Source organism: Aotus nancymaae, unplaced genomic scaffold, assembly GCF_030222135.1.
Source record: "Aotus nancymaae isolate 86718 unplaced genomic scaffold, 86718_ANA_hifiasm-v0.15.2.pri h1tg000004l, whole genome shotgun sequence".
Classification (NCBI taxonomy): domain Eukaryota; kingdom Metazoa; phylum Chordata; class Mammalia; order Primates; family Aotidae; genus Aotus; species Aotus nancymaae.
In genome coordinates, this window is record NW_026988415.1 from 56845542 (window position 1) to 56857901 (window position 12360).

Sequence of the window (12360 nt, forward strand, 5' to 3'; positions counted from 1 at the left end):
AGGTTGTGTGCCAAAAATGTTGCATGACTTTTCCTTAGTTCAGCTAAAGACGGGGTTCCTGTCTGTCACATGGCCATAAAAATTTAGGCTCGCAAATGGCTTAAAGGGTGAGTAAAGCAGGGTTTTATCTGGTGAAAAGGGAAAACAGGGACTTTTGCAAGGCCAGAGTCCCTCTGCTGGAGTGCTTCCTGCCTGGCATTTCAAATTCTGGTTCCACACAGGAAAAAGCAGAGCCAAGCTCCTTCCTGCTGCACAGGGTGCGAACTTCCTGAGGCTTTACCTCAGCGGGTAGGCTGGTTAGAGTTTCTCCAGGGACTCCCTCCACCTGACTGTCTCAACTGTTAGGTAGTTTTTAGATCCTTACTCTTCCCCTATCCTCCCACCTCAAGTAGGCCTAAGTCTCTATTGTTCCCATCTGTGGGTTCTTGTGTACTCAATGTTTAACCTAACTTATAAGTGAGAGCACGTAGTATTTGATTTTTCTGTTTTTGTATTAATTCACTTAGGAAAATGACCTCCAGCTGCATCCGTGTTGCTAAAAAAATACACACACATGTAAGCTTTCTAGCCTGACATTTTGGTGATATCACACTGGTGATGAGTGTTTTATATGTAACGTCAATACCAAAATCAAGGAAAAAATGATATTTTGGACTTCATTCAATTTAAAACCTTTTGCTCTATGAAAGAAATTGATAACAAAATGAAAAAAGGTTACACACTGAGACAGAATATTTGGAAGGCATATGATAAAACACTTGCATATAAAATATACAAAAGCCCTTAAATTTCCATGATTTAAAAAAACACAAAAAAGTCATTTAAATATTATGCAAAGAACGGAACAGATACTTCATCAAAAAAGCTATGCAGATTCCAAATAGGTATATGAAAGAATGTTCTCAGTCATTTACTATTTAGAGAATTAAGATTACCCCAAATTTACTGGCTTACATTTGAGTCCATTAAAATAATGGGTATGGGATTTTATTTTTTTGTGTAAAAACCACACAAAACAAAAACAAGATACTGGACTATAGATCAAATATATGAAACATTGTTTCTAGACATTGTGAAACAAGCAACACACACTGGGTTGTAAGTGAATAAATATTTAGGCTTATAAAGACTTCTTTATTAATTTACCTTTTCTTTTGAATTGTGTAATTACCTTCTTTTTCTATGGTAATTATTCTTTTTTGAAATCTTTGTCTTATAGTAATGTAACCATTCCAGCTTTTGTGTGTTCAGTGTTTGCGTAATATATATTTTTCCAGCATTATACTTGTAGACTATCTCTTTAATTTAAATCACTTTAATTTAAAGTGGGTTTCTTATACAATGCATAATTGAATACAAATTTTTAATCTGACAGTTTTTTTAAATCGCTTTTTAAATTCCACTCCTTTTGCATGCAATTTTTGGTGGTGGGGTTGATATCTATTATTTTGCTAGTCATTTTCCATTTTTCACCTGTTCTTTGTATTTTTATTATGAAGTTTCTTATTTTCTATTATATAAATAATTTTTATGGTTATATCTTATATTTAATTTTGTCTTATAAGTAAATCTTTAAATATTGTTGCTTCACTGAGTTTAATTGTACATGCATTGGTTATGAAAATCTGCCTTAAAATAGTATTATACTATTTCATGTATATATTAAAAATTTTATATTATATCTGTCAAATTTTCCTCTCTCATTTGTTTGAATGTTTTTATACATTTTATTGCACATATGCTCGAAACCCACACTTCATTATTACTATTTTTGTTTTATGCAATTATCTTTTAGAGAAATTACCAAGAAAAAATATATTTTATATTCATCTTCCTTTTAGCCATTCCCAGAGCTCTTCTTTTTTTCTTATAAATCCAAATTTCTGGATAATATCACATTTATTTGGATTAAATAAATCAGTCAACATTTCTTTTAGCATGAATCATTTATAATTAATTGTTTCCTCTTATTTTCTGAATAATATTTTTCTTGAAGTTTTAAAAGTTATTTTCTCTGGGCGATGGTTTTAACAAAATGTGTTTTATAAGTTTTTGAAGATATTTCATTATCTTCTGACTTTCATTGTTTTTTAATATTCTTCTGTAATTCTTTTTTAATATTTTGCATTGACATAGTTGTACATATTTTTAGATAATGTAATATTTTGATACATGTATACAATATGTAAGGATCAAATCAGGGTTATTAGGATATCCATGATCTCAAACATTTATTTTTACTTTTTAGTGAGAGCATAACAATTATCTTCTAGCTATTTTGAAATATAAGTTATTATTAACCATAATATTCTCATTATACTACTGAATACTAGAATTTATTTCTTCCATCTAACTGTACTTTTGTACTCATCAACAGACTTCTCTTCATTTCTTTCTTTCCCCTTTTTCTTCCTAAACTCTAGTAATCACCATTCTACTCTGTATCTCTGTAAGATCCACTTTTTTAGATCCCACGTATAAGTGAGACGATGTGATATTTGGTTTTCTCAGCCTGATTATTTTACTTAACATAATGACATCGTTTCATCCATGTTGCTGCATATTACATCATTTTATTTTCTTATGGCCAAATAGTGTTTTACTGAGTGTATATACCACATTTTCTTTAGCCATTCATCCATTGGTGAACACAGGTTAATCCATATCTTGGCTATTGTGAAGAGTGCTGCAATAAACACAGATACGCAGATACATATATTTGATAGACTGCTTTTCTTTTCTTTGGATATTTACCCAGGAGTGAAATTGCTGAATCATATGGTAGTTATATTTTTAGTTTTTTGAGAAACATTCATACAGTTTGGCTGTGTCCCCACCTAAATCTCACCTTGAATTGTAATAATCCCCATGTGTCAAAGGTGGGGCCAGGTGGGTATAATTGAATTATGTGGGTGGTTCTCCCATACTGTTCATGTGATAGGGAATAAGTCTCATGAGATCCGATGGTTTTATAAATGGGAGCTCCCCTCCACAAACTCTCTCTTGCCTGACAGCATATAAGATGTGACTTTGCTCCTCCTCTGCCTTTCACCATGATTGTGAGGCCTCCTCAGCCATGTGAAGCTGTAAGTCATTCAAACTTCTAATTTTTATAAGTAACTCAGTCTTGGATATGTCTTTATTAGCAGCATGAGAACAGACTAATACACACATCTATACTACTTTTCCTCATGGCCATACTACTCTCCCAACAACAGTGTATGACGGTTTTTCTTTCTCTATATCCTCACCAGCATTTGTTTATTTTTGTCTTTTTTATAGTAGCCATTCCAAAGTAGGTGAGATAATATTTCATTGTAACTCTTATTTGTATTCTCCTTATTAATAGTCATGTTGAGCATTTTTTTTATACCTTGTGGCAATTTATAAGTCTTGTTTTGAGAAATGTCTATTCAGGTCTTCTATCCATTTTTGAAATGAGATTATCATTATTATAATTATTATTGCTATTGACCTGTTTGTTTTACTTATATATTCTGGTTATTCCCTTGTAGGATGGATAGTTTGTAAATATTTTCTGTCATTCTATAGGTTATCTTTTCAATTTGTTAATTGTTTCCGTTTCTAAACAGAAGCTCTTTAGCATAATGTAATCCTATTTGTCTATATTTTGCTTTAGTTTCCTGTGCTTTTGATATCTTATTCAAATCATAGTTACTCAGATCAGTCTCCTGAAGTTTTTCCTGAATGTCATCTTCTAATAGTTTCATAACTTGAAGTCTAACATTTACAGCTTCAATCCATTTTAATTGATTTTTCCATAGGTACAATAAGGAGAACTAGTTTTATTCTTCTACATATGAATATCCAGGCCTCCCAGCTACATTTATTAAAAAGATTGTCTTTTTCCCAATGTATGTTCCTGGCACCTTTGTCAAAAATGAGCAAGTGTGTGGATTTATTTCTGAGTTCTTTATTATGTTTCATTGGTCTATATGTCTACTTTTTATGCTAGCACAGCGCTTTCTCTGGTTTTGTTTACTATAGCTTTGTAGAATAATATGAAATCAAGTAGTATGATGTCACTAACATTTTGGTGGGGGCTTAGAATTGCTTAGATATTCATGGCCTTTCATAGTTTCATATGCATATTAGGATTTTCTTATTATTATGTAGAATGTCATTGGTATTTTGATAGGGATTGCATTAAATCTGTAGATTGCCTTGGGGTACTCTAGTCATTTTAACAAAATTAATGTTTCCAATCCATAAGCATGGAAAATCTTTCAGGTTTTTGTGTGTCCTTTTAAATTTCTTTTATCTGTGTTTCATAGTTTTCCTTGTAGAGATCTTTCACTTATTTTGTTAAATTTATTTCTAGATATTTTATTTGTGTGTGTGTATGCCTATCTTAAAGTGGACTGATTTATAGATTTTTTTTTGGATTTAATGCTGTTAACATATAGAAATGCTACAGATTTTGTATTCTATAACTTTCCTGAATTAATTTTTCAGTTCTAAAATTTTTGTGGTGAAATCTGGTTTTCTCTATATATAAAATTATGATGTCAACAAACAAGGATAATTTGACTGTTTTCTTCTAGCGTAGCCACTTATTACTTTCTTTTGCCTAATTGCTCTGGTTAGGATTTCTAGTACTATGTTGAATAAAAGTAGTAAAGTAGTTATCTTTGTCTTATTCCAGATCTTAGTTGAAAGTACTTCAATTTATTACCATTCAGTTTAATTTCAGCTGTAAATTTGTCATAAATGACATTTATTATTTTGTTTCTTCTATACCCAATTTTTAAGTGTTTATCATGAGGGGAAGTTTAATTTTACCAAATGCTTTAAAAGCATCTATTGAAATGATTATATAGTTTTTGTTCTTGATTCTGTTGATGTAATCAATCGTGTTCATAGATTTGCGTGTGTTGAACCATTTCTGCATCCATGGAATAAATTCTACTTACACATGGTGAATGATCTTATAAATGAGTTGTTGAATTCACTTGTCTACTATTTTATTAAAGACTTACATCTATTTTTCATCCGTGATCTAGGCTTTTATTTGTCATGTTTTTGTCTAGTTTTGTTATCAGAGTATTGCTGGTCTCATGTAATGAGATTAGAAGTGTTCCTTCCTCTTTCATTTTTTGGAACAGGTTGAGTATAATTTGTGTTAGGTTTTAATGCTTGGTAGAACTCAGCAATAAAATCATCTGGTCCTGGACTTTTCTTAGACAACTTTTTGTTACTCCTTTGATCTTGTTATATATTATTGGCATGTTCATATTTTCTATTTCTTCATGATTCCATTATGGTAGGTTGTTTGTATCTAGAAATTTACCTGTGTCTTCTAGGCTTTACAATTTGTTGATGTATAGTTGTTCATAATACTCTAATCACAATTTGTATTTCTGTGGTATCAGTTGCAGTAGTTTTTTGTTTTCGTCTCTGATTTTATTTGGTCCTTCTCCTCTTCTTCTTCTTCTTCTTCTTCTCTTTTTTTCTTTATTACAGTATCTTGTTCTGTTGCCCAGGCTGGAGTGCAGTAGCTTGAATATAGCTCACTGCAGCCTTGACCTTCTGGGCTTGATTGATCCTCCTGCCTCAGCCTCTTGATTTGCCAGAACCACAGTAGTGTACCACCATGTCAGGCTAATTTTGTGAAATTTTTGTAGAGATGAGACCTTACCATGTTGTCCAGGCTGGTCACAAAATCCAGGGCCCAAGCAATTTTCCCTCCTCAACCACCCATAGTTTTGGGATTATAGGCATGAGCCACTGTACCCAGCCTTTTTTTTTTTTTCTTAGTCTAGCAAACATTGGTTGATTTTGTTTAACTCCTAAAAACATATTTTCATTTTCTTGATCTTTTATATTTTTAGGTCTCAATTTTATTTCAACTATGATCTTTATTATTTATTTCCTTCTATTAATTTCTAGTTTGATTTGTTTTGCTTTTCTAGTTCTTGAGATGCACTTTTGCATTTCTTTTACTTGAAGAATTTCTATTTTGTTGCCACAAACTTCTTTCTTAGTACTGCTTTTACTTTATCCCATAGGTTCTGGTAGGTCATGTTTCCATTTTTACTTGTTTTACGAAAATTTTTAATGTGTTTCTTAATTTCTTCATTTACTGATTTGTTGTTCATCAGCATGTTGTTTAGTTTCCGTGTATTTTTAGTTTCTAAAATGTTTCTTGTTACAGATTTCTAGTTTTATTACCTTGTTATCAGGAAAGATACCTGATAATGTTCCATCTGCTGATAACAATGTGTATTTTCTAGCAGTTAAATGAAATTTTCTATAAATATCTTTTAAGTCAATTTAGTCTATAGTATAGCTTAACTCTAATAATTTTTGTTGATTTTCATCCTGGATGATTTGTTCTTTGCTGAAAGTGGGGGTGTTGAAGTTTCTTATTATAATTATATTACAGTCTGTTTCTCCTTTATGGTTTATTAATACTTGCTTTATATGTTTTGGTACTCAGGTGTTTGGTGCATATATTTAATATTGCTATGTCCTCTTGCTGCATTGACTCTTTCATTATATAATTACTTCCTTTTGTCTCTTTTTGCAGATTTGACTTCCAATACATTTTATTTGATATAAGTATAGCTACTCCTGCTCTTTTATAATATCCATTTGCATGTAATAACTTTTTCCTTTTTTCTTTTTTTAATTATACTTTATGTTCTGGGGTACATGTGCAGAACGTGCAGCTTTGTTATATAGGTACACATTTGCCATAGTGGTTTGCTACATCTATCCCCCACCATCTACATTAGGTATTTCTTCTAATGTCATCCCTCTCCAATACCCCCACCCACAGCTATTCCTCCCCTAGTCTCCCACGCCCCAGCAGGCCCCAGTGTGTGATGTGGAACAACTTTTTCATACCTTCACTTTCAGTTTATATTTGTCTCTATATGTGATGTGAGTTTCTTATAGGTAACATATGATTGGGTCCTGTTTTTTTGGTCCTTTCAACCTTTTAATATATTATAATTGAAGAATCTGACACATTTATATTCAATGTTATGATTGATAAGTAAAGCCTTACCGTTTCTATTTTGTAACTTGTTTCCTAGGTGTGTGTCACTTCTCTCTTTTTTTCTTCCTGTTTTCTTTTGTGTTTAAGTGATTTTCTTTGGTTGTATATTTCAAATCATTGATTTTTATTTTTAGTGTATTTATGATAGATTTTTGTGCTACTAAAAGATGTACAAAATAAATCCTATATTTATAACAAGTTATTTTAAACTGATAGAAATTTAACTTTAACTTTCTTGCACTGATTCCTTTTCATCTGTGGGAGATATGCTATTTTTTGAATGAAATTTTTAATTCTTTTTCCTTGAAGATATGACTGTGATGTTTGTTGTATACAATTGTTTGGCTACATTTCTGGTTGATTTCAGAGAGCCAAGGCTCTGTATGTGTTCTTTGGTTGTAGATAGCTTCATTGAAGTATCTTTCTCAGATGCTGCTTGTTGTAGTAATGTGCTGGATGTATAAGCCCATACACTTTCTCCTGAGGGGCTGAAGGTGCAGAGGTCTCAGGAAGCTTGTGAACTAGCATTAGGCCCTTTTTTTCATATGTTTTTTATTTGGTGGTGCATTCAGGTGGTAGTCTAGTAGATGGCAATTAAAAGCAAGGTTTGGCTCAACCTCTGGCTGATGTCCACCACCAGTGAAAGCATCTGTCCTGATGGGGAGTGTTGAGAAGAGATCGTGTTGCAGTGTGCTGAGGTCTTAGGATAAAGAGCAGGAGTCTACACCAGCTTCTCATCCTGATGTAGCAAGAAAGTGACTTGCTCCCCTGTCATACCCCTGTTGCAGGGCTCATGGCCTTCACTTCAGAAAGTTTCTGTCCTGTGGTTTCCAGCCACAGTGCATCTTTGAGTTGTGGATATGACCTAGGGATTACCACAAAAATGGGCCAAGTTCAGAGCCATTTTCTCAGTTGAGAGCAGCAAATTTTGTGACTTGCTTGTCCCCTGCTGCCAGGATGCTATTGCTCTCTTTATAAAGGGACAGTTGGAGCCCGCACTTTGTGTAGACCTCAGTGGAGCAGGCTTACTTACAGTGTGGCTGGAGCTGCTGCAAAAGGTGCAAATAACACACAATGTATGGGGAGTGGGAAAAGGACATGACTCCCTCCACGTCTGTTCCTGGGTGTCAGTGTTGCCCTCTTCAGTGCTTGGCACGATACCTGCATTTCCTTTTCCAAAGAGGGCTTTGGTAAGATGAGTTCATTCCTCCTTACAGGGGAACCATAACAAGAGTTAGGTCTTCAGGGGTCCCACAGCTTTCTGGGGACCTCCTTATCTCTTGTGTTTCCACAGTTGGAGTACGGTGTGAGGTATATTTGGGGGAATATGGTGTTGCAATGACAAAAGGGTAGAGAATCCTTGAGCAGGACAGAGGTCCATCATGAGTATACAACCCATATGGTGCCTACCAACTCAGTTTGGCTTTGAGGTGGGCATGCCTTCAGAAGCTGGCCACCTACTTCTCTGTCCCCAGGAAGTACCCAAATTGTCACTGATACCATTGCTTTGGGTCACAAGAGCAAAAGGGTACCTCAACAGTTTGGCAGTCAGCAGATTGTCAGATAGGTGAGGGGAACAATCACACTCACCTACATTTTCCACAGGGCTCTGAGATCCTCAGAGATTAATCTCTATCAGACCCTTGCTGCTTTCCTCGTCTGTACCCCAGCTTCTTCCCATGGGTGTTCCAATGGCTCTCTTCACAGCTTTCTGTTCAGAACATGCCCATTTGCCAGTAATTTTGATCTTTCTGAAGTGAACTGGCATCCGATGTCCCTAGTAAAAACCATCTTGAAAAAAATTAATCTGCAAACATCATTATTTTAATTTTTGCAAACATCATTATTTTAATTTTTAATTTTACATTTTTGTAGGCACATAGTAGGTATATATATGTGTAACTTGACATGTTGATATAGGCATGAGATGTGTAATAATCATATCAGAGTAAACAGAATATCCATTACATCAACCATTTATCTTTACAATCTAATTATACACTTTTAGTTATATTTAATTGTACAATTAAATTATATTTGACTATACTCACCCTGTTCTGCTAGCAAATACTAGGTCTATATATTTTTCTACTCATTAACCATTACCACTTCCCCCCACACTACCTTTCTAGCCTCTTTTAAACATCCTTCAAATCTTTATCACCATGTGTCTAATTGCTTTAATTTTTACCTCCCACAAATAAGTGAGAACATAGGAAGTCTGTCTGTCTGTGCCTGGCTTATTTCACTAAACAATATGACTTTTAGTTTTATGTATGTTGTTACAGATCACAGGATCTCATTCTTTTTTTTTTTTTTTTTTTTTTTTTTTGAGACGGAGTTTCGCTCTCGTTACCCAGGCTGGAGTGCAATGGCGCGATCTCGGCTCACCGCAACCTCCGCCTCCTGGGTTCAGGCAATTCTCCTGCCTCAGCCTCCTGAGTAGCTGGGATTGCAGGCACGCGCCACCATGCCCAGCTAATTTTTTTGTATTAGTAGAGACGGGGTTTCACAATGTTGACCAGGATGGTCTCGATCTCTTGACCTCATGATCCACCCGCCTCGGCCTCCCAAAGTGCTGGGATTACAGGCTTGAGCCACCGCGCCCGGCCAGGATCTCATTCTTTTTTGTAGCTGAATATTACGCCACTGTGTGTATATACCATATTTTCTTTTTCCATTCATATGTTAATGAATACTTAGGTTGCTTACAAAATCTTGGCTATTGTGAATATTGCTGCAGTAAACATGGGACTGCAGATATCTCTTTGATATACTAATTTCCTTTCTTTTGGGTAAGTATCTAGCAGTGAGATTGCTGGATCATATAGTAGCTCTACTTTTAGATTGCATGGGAATCTCCAAGGTATTCTACATAGTGGCTGCACTAATTTATATTCCCACCAACGTATGAGGCTTCCCTTTTCTCCACATCCTTGCCAGCATTTGTTATTGCCTCTTTTATGGATAAAGCAATTTCAACTGTGGTGAGATGATCTCTCATTGTTGTTTTGATTAGCATTTCTCTGATGATCAATGATGTGAACACCTTTTCATATACCTGTTTTTCATTTACATGTCTTCTTTTGAGAAATGTTTATTATGATCTTTTGTCCATTTTGTAATCAGACTATTATTATTATTATTATTTGAGATGGAAATTCTCTCTTGTTACCCAGCTGGAGTGCAATGACACTGTAACCTCCGACTCCCAGGTTCAAGTGATTCTCCGGCCTTAGCCTCCTGAGTAACTGGGATTACAAGTGACTGCCTCCACGCCCAGATAATTTTAGTATTTTTAGTAGAGATGGGGTTTTACCATGTTGAACAGGTTGGTCTCGAACTCCTGACCTAGGTGATCCAACCTCCTTGGCCACCCAAAGTGCTAGGATTACAGACGTGAGCCACCACACACAGCCATAATTTTTTTCTGATGTAGTTGTTTGAGCTTTCTACATATTGAGGTTATTAATCCCTTGTCAGATGGGTAGTTTGCAAATATTTTCCCCCATGCTGTGGTTTGTCCCTCCACTTTGTCAACTGTTATTTTTATTTTGCAGGTTTTTTAAAATTGGCATTATGTTCATTTTCGCTTTGATGGCCCATACTTACAAGGTATTACTCAAGAAATATTTTACCTGTCCAGTGTTTTGGAGAGTTTCCCCAGTGCTTTATTTTAGTAGTATCATGGTTAGAGGTCTTAGAGTGAAGTCTGTAATCCATTTTGATTTGATTTTTGCATATGACAAGAAAGAGGGGTATGATCTGATAAAGCTGAAAAAGAATCTCAGAGCTTGAAGATCATCTCTCTAAAATAACCCAGTCAGGCAAAAATAAAAAACAATAAAGAAGGAACAAAACCTCTGATAAATATGGGATTATGTAGAGACCAACTCCACGTATCATTGGCATCTCTGAGAAAGACTGGGAGTAAGCCAGCAATTTAGAAAATATATTTCATGATATCATTTATGAAAATTTTCCCAAACTCACTAAAGAGGACAACAGTCAAATTCAGGAAATGTAGAGAACCCCTGTGAAATACTACACAAGACATATAGTCATTAGATTTCCCAAGGTTGAAATGAAAGAAAAAAAATGTTAAAGATGGCTAGAAAGGATGGGGTTCCCTTTGAAGGGAATTATTAATTATAAAAGGAATTCAAAGGGAACCCCATTAGTCTAACGGTGGACCTTTCAGCAGAAACCTTACATGCCAGAAGAGATTGGGGGCCTATATTCTGGATCTTTAAAGAAAAGAATTCCCAACTAAGAATTCCATATCCAGCCAAACTAGCATCATATGTGAAGGAGAAATAAGATCTTATTCAGAAAAGCAAATGTTAAAGGGTATTGTTACCACCAGACTTGCCTTATAAGCAGTCCTGAAGAAAGTGCTAAACATGGACAGGAAAGACTATTACCAGCCACTACAAAAACACACTTAAGCACCTAGACCAGTGACACTATAAAACAACCATGTAAACAATTTGCATAATAACGAGCTAAAAACATGATGATAGGATCAAATTTACATGTATCAATACTAAGTTAGAATGTAAACATGCTAAACATCCCAATTAAATGGCACAGTTTGGCAAGTTTAATAAAGCAGCAAGTCCCAACAGTATTCTGTCTTCAAGAGATTTACCTTCCAGGCAATGACACCTATAGTATGGAGATGGAAAAATTCTATCAAACAGAAAACAGAAAAAAAGCAGGGCTTGCTATTCTAGTTTCAAACAAAACAGACTTTTAACCTATAAAGAGAAAAAAGGACAAAGAAGGTTGTTACATAATGGTAAATGGATCAACTGAACAAGAAGACCTAACTATCTTAAATATATATGCACCTAATACATCAGTACCCATATTAATAAAGCAAGTTTTTGGATACCTACAAAGAGACTTGGATAACCACACAATAATAGTAGGAAACTTCAACACCCCACTGACAGTGTTAGGGAGATAATCAAGGAAGAAAACTAGAAAAGATATTCAGAAACTGAACTTGACTCTTGACCAAACAGACCGAATAGACATTTACAGAACACTCCACCCAAAAACAACAGAATATGTATTCTTCTTATCTGCCTGTTTCATATACTGTAAAAAATTCAACCACACAATCAGATATAATGTAGATGACAGATTAGCAGAAATGTCAGATGTAGGTGACGGGGGGATGGATGCAGCAAACCACTATGGCATATGTATACCTATATAACAAACCTGCACGTTCTGCACATATATCCCAGAACTTAAAGTATAAAAAAATAAAAAATAAACAGTCTTCTGTTGATGGAAAAAATAAATAAATAAAAACAAAGTAAAAT